Source organism: Terrapene carolina, unplaced genomic scaffold (genome assembly GCF_002925995.2).
Source record: "Terrapene carolina triunguis isolate 2854851 unplaced genomic scaffold, T_m_triunguis-2.0 Scaffold33723, whole genome shotgun sequence".
NCBI classification, from domain to species: Eukaryota; Metazoa; Chordata; order Testudines; family Emydidae; genus Terrapene; species Terrapene triunguis.
In genome coordinates this window covers 4,221,517-4,228,254 of record NW_020698074.1, presented here as the reverse complement: position 1 = coordinate 4,228,254, position 6,738 = coordinate 4,221,517, and the positions used below count along the sequence as shown (strand labels likewise).

Below are 6,738 nucleotides of genomic sequence, written 5' to 3'. Positions count from 1 at the left end.
ACTTGTCTGAACAGCCATAGAAACAAAATGATTGCATACAAAATCAGAATCTGTTTTAGATGTGTGTGTTTAGTATTTGCCACATAATAATCTGAGTCAGATACCAGTCCAGAGCTCTATCCAGCCAGAAATATACGCAGGGAAACAGATTCACCCCGGTGTAATTCCACTGGCTCACATTCCACCCTCAATTATCTCCATGCAATCCTATCAATTTCTTTGGGATTGCAAAGCTATAGCTGAATTTGGGCCAGTCCATATACACAATCAGACAAATTTTGGCCTCCGATATGCTCATGCAATTTCCATTAAGTTCAATAGGAGTTGCTTGCACCCAGACATTTGAGGCAGGATTTGAGCTCAATTCTAATCCCATTTAAATCAAGGAGAGTTTTGCGCTGAATTTACTGGAATCACAATGAAGCCCTTGGCCCTTATCCTATAACTTATGGCTGAAAAATTCAGTTTTTTGTTTTTTTTTTAAGTAAAGATGGTTGTGAAGCGTCTCCTATTTAATGGCTTTAGCTTCCAATCCCAGTTCCACAACTGACAAATATAGTATTTCTCTTCTAGGTTTTTCAAGTTGCAGCTGCAATTGGAATGTTTATACTTGGGTGTTTTGGTGAAGCAGGAATTGGAGCACCATGGTGGTGCGCAATTATGGTAAAACAACAATAACATTACATAAAAACTAAGAATCCTTAATTGTTTGTTTTATTATATAGCAATGAAAGAAATTAGCTCAGAAGGACCAAATCCTCAGCTAGTGTAAATCAACTGAAGCTAATGAAGCTACCTGATTTAGTAGCTGAGAATCTGGCTCCAAAATGGATAGCAATAAAAGTAATCTTTGCACATTTTCTGTTGTCTTGTTTTTCACAGTTCCTTATATCTGGATTGTCCCTACTTATACTGGTGAAAAAACACTCAGTTCCTTGGGTGAGTGTAATGATCACAGTACCAGAGGAATCCAGGGCTTTTTCAGCAAAGGAGAAAAAGAAAACCTGAAAAAAAAGAATGTGAAATTTTAAATAGAAGTTTTGGGGAGGGAGTCTCTCTTCACATCTATGTATTTCTGAATGGCGCTTCAGTGTGATGAAATAAAAACAATGTATTTAAATGTTTATAAGACATCTATGAACAAACCCAGTAGAAAACTATTCAAATCAAATTGAAGAAACAACTAGTCTAAGGCCCCATCCTGCATAGACTTACGCATATACTTAATTTTACATACTGAGTACTCACAGGGTACAAAGTTAAGCAAGTGCCATGGCCTTTGCAGGATCATTGCCTATACTTACAACCTATCAGAATCCAAGGATGTTGCACAAGGACAAATTCTATGGCTCTCAAGTAAAACACTTTACTGATGACAAAGATCAGTTCTTAGAAATCACAAAGAAGCCAGATCAATTACAAAAAACAAAGAAACAGAGGAGGGGATCCAAAAGCATGTCAAGGAAAACTCCTCCAAAATCAATGGACACTACAGGCAGCCAGTCATGGTTTCTGTGAACCTTCTTTGGAATAGAGGTAGTACAACCAAGGACCCGTGATAAAAAAAGAAAAAAACGTGTTCATTGTCTGGTCCAGACTGAACCTAGGACCTGATCCAGAGACCACTGAAGTCAATACTGAAAGAGGACTTTAGATCAGACATTAAGGACATACTTAGCCCAGCTGAGTATAGGCAAATGTGAGGTACCAGCTGAAGTTCATAAAACATTTTATAATCTTAGAATTTCAGACCATTATTAACACTGCTTTCCAATCAGTTTGTTCAACACTTTGAATAAATGGCTACACAAATACCTGTCATTAATTAAAGGAATAAACGCTACTTGGTTCTATTTCTGACGCTCCCTGAGGCATATCACTTAATTGTTCTATCCCTCAATTTATCCATCAGTAAAATGGATATAATAATATTTGCCTCACCGGGCATTATGTGGCTTAGTTAATTAATGCTGATAATGCATGTTGAGATCCTCTAATGAAAAACACTAAATAAATGCATTAAAATAGTCACTAACATTTCATTAATATACAATATGTTTCTGTCTATAGGAAAAATGCGCCTTTGTCACTATAATATTGAGCATAACAACAGCAGTGGCTGGAACAATTTATTATTCTCTGGAGTTTGCTTTGATTAGATCGCCTCAGAGCCCCTTTCCTCATGACACCAGTGATGTAAGTTCCTTCTATTTTACTTTAATATTTTATTAACTGTATTTTTCCTTTCACATTTTATTAAACATCTTTGCTTAAGTAAAAATATTTGTTTACAAAGCACTGAGATTAAATAATGCCTATGGAGTTATTCACGTATTTAAAGTTAAGCATGTGCTTAAATGCTTTACTGGTTTGGACGGAGCGTTCAGCACCTTGCAAGACTGAATCTTTGATCTCTGACATGGGGGCGGGGGAGAGAAGGATGCTAATTAATTGATAGGTCTGGTGAGGCTCACTAGGAACTGGAGTGAAATTAACAATTCATTTCACCCAAGCCACCAGAAAATTTTAAATTATTTCCATGGCAAGCATTGACCCACTACCATTTTGCCTACATGTTATGTTATCCCCAGGGGTGTCATAATTCTACCATCCTGTGTGATTTAGATGAATGTTATTAGTCTAACCTGGCCCTGTAGAGGATAGTGCTTTCAGCATTTATCTGTCATCCTCAAAGCATTCTCGGTCTCTGTCCGTTTTGGAGAAACATCAGTATATGATTCTGTAGGGCTGTCAAGGCTGCTTCCCCACTCTGAACTTTAGGGTACAAATGTGGGGGCCTGCATGAAAACTTCTAAGCTTAACTACCAGCTTAGATCTGGTCCGCTGCCACCATTCCCAAAGCTAATTCCCTTCCCTGGGAAGCCTTGAGAAACTTTTCACCAATTCCCTGGTTAATACAGATCCAAACCCCTTGGATCTTAAAACAAGGAGAAATTAACCATCCCCCCTCCTTCCTCCCACCAACTCCTGGTGGATCAAGATCCAATCCCCTTGGATCTAAAAACAAGGAAAAATCAATCAGGTTCTTAAAAAGAAGGCTTTTAATTAAAGAAAAAGGTAAAAATCATCTCTGTAAAATCAGGATGGAAAATAACTTTACAGGGTAATCAAACTTAAAGAGCTCAGAGGACCCGCCTCTAGCCTTAGGTTCAAAGTACAGCAAACAGAGATAAACACTCTAGTAAAAGGTACATTTACAAGTTGAGAAAACAAAGATAAACTAACACTCCTTGCCTGGCTGTTTACTTACAAGTTTGAAATATGAGAGACTTGTTCAGAAAGATGTGGAGAACCTGGATTGATGTCTGGTCCCTCTCAGTCCCAAGAGCGAACAACCCCCAAAACAAAGAGCACAAACAAAAACCTTCCCCCCCCCCAAGATTTGAAAGTATCTTGTCCCCTTATTGGTCCTTTGGGTCAGGTGTCAGCCAGGTTACCTGAGCTTCTTAACCCGTTACAGGTAAAAGGATTTTGGAGTCTCTGGCCAGAAGGGATTTTATAGTACTGTACACAGGAGAGCTGTTACCCTTCCCTTTATAGTTATGACAAGGGCCCTGTTGCCAATTAGCGTATACAATGAAACAAGGATAAAGAGATGCATTAAAAATCATTTTCTATTTTGGTTCTAGCCTGAAAGATTGGCACTAGCCTACAGAGTGGACTCAGCAGAACTTGGATTAGCAGCCTTTGAGGTAGGAGTCTCTGTCTGGATTTTGTGCCTGCTGCAGCGAGCAAGGAAGACATTAAGGCAGTAGCTCTCATTGTCAAAAATATCATCTTTTTCAACAGGCTGCTGCCATTGATTTTGTTTTATGGGGATTGTTCAATTTGTTTTATGGGGATTGTGTGCCGGTGTCAGCACTATTTAGCACGTAAGGGCCATAGTCATATTTAAATACATGTATGTTGGTACATGCCACATATATTTAGCTTGATCTTACCATTGACTTTAATGTGAGCAGGAATGGGACCCTTTACCATGGTCTCTCTTCTGTCCTCACTTATACCCATGCATGTCTCTTGATATTGTAAAGCACGGAGTGCAGAATCTGACCCTACATATTTTAGGCCAGATCCTCAATTGAAGTCAATGGAGCTATGACAATTTATACCAACTGAGGAGCTGGCCCTTATATATATAAAGACACTTAAAATTAGCAAAATGTTGGTACCTTTTCCTAAGGGTGAAATTCATCAAAATGAATAGGACCTGCACAAAGCCCAAACCACCACTTGAGTCCCATTCAATCCCAGCACTAAACAAGGCAGCAAAACTAATGCAAATAGCAGATCTCCATCTGGTGAGCATCAGCGTAGCTACTACGTCTCTTTTAGCTATTATCATTATATCGGCTGCTTATCCACGACACCTGATTCTGTGTACAAATAAATATAATGAAAAGTTGATATTGTCTCTAGTCTAAATTCTTCGAGATATCTTTACTGTAATTGCCCCACCTCAGAACGTTTGTCCTACTTATACTGGTGCCTTAATCTAATTGACCGCAGTGGGCTGGTGCACTCTGTGACTGAAAGAGAAGGGATGGAACATACTTACTAACCACTCAGTCAAGTCCCTCAGTTTAGGCCTATTAAATGGGTGTGAATAAAACTCACAAGAGACCTCTCCCCTGAGCTGACAAACTATATACCTCAGGGCACTTGAAAGGTTTTCCCACCCCTCACCTGTCCATCCAATGCTTGTGGTCTATCCTGGAATCAGTTTATGCAGTTGGGTTCTCAAGAACTATTTCTGCAAGATCATGAGTCCAGGTGTTGGCTTTGCAGTAGAATGGTCATTGTAGTCTTTTCATTGCCAACAAACCTAAAAATTCTATCATTCTCCAAGTTAAGCATGATTATGGAAATTGTGCCTCCAGAGGCAGGATATGCAACAAGCTAGATTATTTTGTTAAAAGTTAAATTTGCCTCTAAATCCTTTCAATATACCATGGCAGAAGTAACTGGATAATAAATGAATACCCACAGCCCAGAGCTACAATGGTGATCATTCACTGGATGCATGTGGAAAAACAGAGCACATGATCTTTGGCACCAAAGACTTCAGACTTTGCCCAAGAGAGCCTAAAATAATGTGGAATGAAATGTACACTCCCTTTTCAGGAATATTTACATTAATGAAGTTGTTACCGTGCCTGATAGGACAAGCAGCACTTCCTTTATCAAGTGCAGTGACTGAGGCCTGGTCTACACTGTAAATTTATATCAGTATAATTACATGGCTCAGGTGTGAAAAATCCACACTCCCAAGCGATGCAGTTATACTGACCTAACCCCCAATCTAGACAGCGCTACATTGACGGGAGGGCTTCTCCCATCAACACCTCTCGTGGAGGTGGATTAATTACACTGATGGGAAAAGCTCTCCCATCAGTGTAGTAGTGTCTTCACTGAAACACTACAGCAGCACAAGTCAAGCAGTGTCAAGTTCAAGATCACATACAGTGGAAAACTGATCTAAGAAACAAATATTTGCCTATATATGTTTTCTCAGAAGCATGTTATTCTTATATAAATTTGGCACTGTGTGGTGTTTTACCTAGTGCACCTATTTAACACCATCTTAAATTATTAAAACTGCAATTACTTTAAAATGCTACCTCATCTTTCTCTACTTACATTTGTTTAGTATTGCATTTCACTGATTTACAATCACTCCCCCAAATCCAAGAACTTTGGGGTGTGGGAACGGTTGTGATCTAGATCCAACCTTCATGGCTCCAGCCTATATCTTATCCTCAGTGTGATGCAATGGACAGGCCGTGGCTGGGGCTCGGAATCAGGAAACCTAGGGGCAGATTCATCCCTGCACTGGTGTCGACACTGGTACAGGAAGAGAAGAGAGGTGGTTATTCAAAAGCTATGGGGGGGGGGGCGGATTTCAAGCCTCAGCACACACTCAGGGCCTTTCAGGAATGAAAAAGTAATGGGATGCAGGCCTGCCCTAGCCTGTGGCCGTGCCCTCTCCTGCTACCAACATGTCCCCTTGCCTCCAGCATCCCAGCTGCACTCAGACTGCTGCAGAGGTGGCAAAGTTCTGTGCCAGGGCTTAGCCTGAGCCTCCTCCATTTGGGCCCCTGCTTTCTATTCTTGGCTTCACCACGGACCTGCTTCTGACCTGGGGCAAGTCACTTCACTGCTCTTTGCTTCAGTTTCCTCCTATGTCAAATGAGGATAATGATCCTTGTGCCCCTCTGTAAGATGCTGGGAGACAGTGGATGAAAAGTGCTATATAAGTGCTACGTGTTATTAGTTATTATGAACTCTGCTGGGGTCGCTCGCCTTTGTGGCTTTTAAAATATAAAGCAGACCAAAGAATATAAAAGAAAATGAGAGGAGCGCAGGCACTATGAGCAGGTAACCATTATCTCAAACCTGATCCTAAGGGGACAGGGGGAGGGGAGGGCTTCTGACAGGTCTTGGAACAATTTGTATAGTGCGGCTGCTGAGAGCCATTGAACCAAACTGTAAACCCTGTATATGATGGAAACAACTTCAAGCCAGGGGGTGCAGCAGCACCCCTAGTTCCAGCACCTATGGCTCCTGATTTGCTGGGGTGCACCTGCACAGCTGGGATTGCAGGGGCAGGGCCTCAGACTGGACTGCATGGCTTTTTCTGTAGGGTCAGTTCCCCCCTCCTGGTGCTCCTGCACTAGCTCATTGCTTTGATGCTTACTAATGCAGAAGGAATAGTTC

General features: G+C 40.9%; 1 long non-coding RNA gene across 1 annotated transcript; it reads left to right on the top strand.

Moving 5' to 3' along the window:
* The first annotated feature begins 882 nt into the window (after positions 1-882).
* On the top strand, positions 883-3,764 carry LOC113409508. Its single transcript, XR_003370550.1, has 3 exons — positions 883-939; positions 2,071-2,196; positions 3,651-3,764. It is a non-coding gene; the product is annotated as an uncharacterized LOC113409508 (long non-coding RNA).
* Positions 3,765-6,738: the final 2,974 nt, after the last annotated feature.